The sequence below is a fragment of the Octopus bimaculoides genome, chromosome 10 (genome assembly GCF_001194135.2).
Source record: "Octopus bimaculoides isolate UCB-OBI-ISO-001 chromosome 10, ASM119413v2, whole genome shotgun sequence".
In the NCBI taxonomy this organism is placed as follows: domain Eukaryota; kingdom Metazoa; phylum Mollusca; class Cephalopoda; order Octopoda; family Octopodidae; genus Octopus; species Octopus bimaculoides.
In genome coordinates, this window is record NC_068990.1 from 48286608 (window position 1) to 48288351 (window position 1744).

Consider the following 1744-nt stretch of genomic DNA (forward strand, 5'->3'; position numbering starts at 1 on the left):
TGCAGTAACAGCAACTTAATGTGGCAGTCCTAGGAAAGGGAAGAATGCTACTGCTATTTAGCCCCACCACTTCTAGTTGGCTACATGACACAAGCATTCTGTGTCCTTAAGTTTTCAAACAGGGGAGATAAGCACCTCCACCCAACAAAGCCAGTATTCAGAGACTAGTTTCAGAGTAGTTGCCCTTCATCAGTCTGGAGTAGCTTGGCTTTGCTAGCTGTCGGTGCTAAATTCCCTGATCTACAAAATAGCAGTAGCATTCTTCCCTTTCCTGGGACTGCCACATTGAGTTGGCAACAACCCATCACTTTATCGTGCTGCTACTGCACTCTCTGAGAGATTTAGAAATGCAATATTTCTAATTTTATAGATCAGTAAATTTATTTCACTTGAAATTCTATAAATTTTCAACAGCGATTTAGCACTGACAGCTAGCAAAACCAAGCTACTCCAGACTGATGAAAGGCAACTACTCTGAAACTAGTCTCTGGATGCTGGCTTTGTTGGGTGGAGGTGCTTATCTCCCTTGTTTGAAAACTTAAGGTCACAGCATACTTGTGTCACGTAGCCAACTAGAAACAGTGTTTCTTGGGGCTAAAAAATAGCAATAGCATTCTTCCCTTTCCTGGTACTGCCACAATAAATTGGCAACAAACCATCACTATATATATATATATACATACATACATACATACACACACATATATATAGACATATATAGATGTATAGACATAGGCATAGTTGTATGATTAAGAAGATCACATGGGTTCGAGTTCAGTCAGAGTTTGTTATAACTTGGGAAAATGTCTCCCACTAAATCCCTGGGAAAGCCAAAGTCTTGTGAGTTGATTTGGAAAGCAGTAACTATCTTCAAAAGTGTGAATAGTATTCTATGAATTCAATTCAGACTTGGCAGGTTTCTCAATACAAAACAATTCAGTAACATGAATTGACTGTTACTAGACTGAATCAATTCTATTGTAAAAATAATATACCCAATTTATTATTTAATATACAACCACCTCTTTTTTTCTGACTTATGAAAACTTATTAGACAACTACATATATTTATATGTATGTATGTATGTATGTATCTATGTATGTATAACATGGAACAGTAATATTTTTATATATTGTCAAGCAATATATTATAGGTTATGGCATGTAACTGATCAGAATGTTACAGTTGGCTTCATGCTGACTATTACACCTAGACAATATTGATGACTCTTCAAAAATTTTGCTTAGGTGCAATATCTGGTATCAAAACCACCAGTAGCATTCTGACCAGTTATATGATATAACCAATAAACACACACACACAACATATACACACATATACATAAGCCATATCCTGTACAACAAGTCATGAGCACACCTTTCTCATTGTCCAACATTATGCAACAAACGTATATATATATATATATATATATATATATATAGCAGAAATATCCAGCATTGCCTGTGTTAAAGAAAATAATAAATTTTTTAAATACCGTCTAGATTACACACCAACTTTCTACGTAACTCTGCAACCCATACCAATATGGAGCATAGACGTTAAGTGAAATGTGAAAGGAAAGTTTTCATCTCTTATATGTATATAAAGTAAATACACGTTCACCTAACTTATTCTGTAACCAAAAAACAGGCACAGATTATAAACAATGAAAGGCTGTGTGTAGAGTACACACACACACAAACAGACGATGAATATGTCACGTTATTGTTTCACTTTTATACA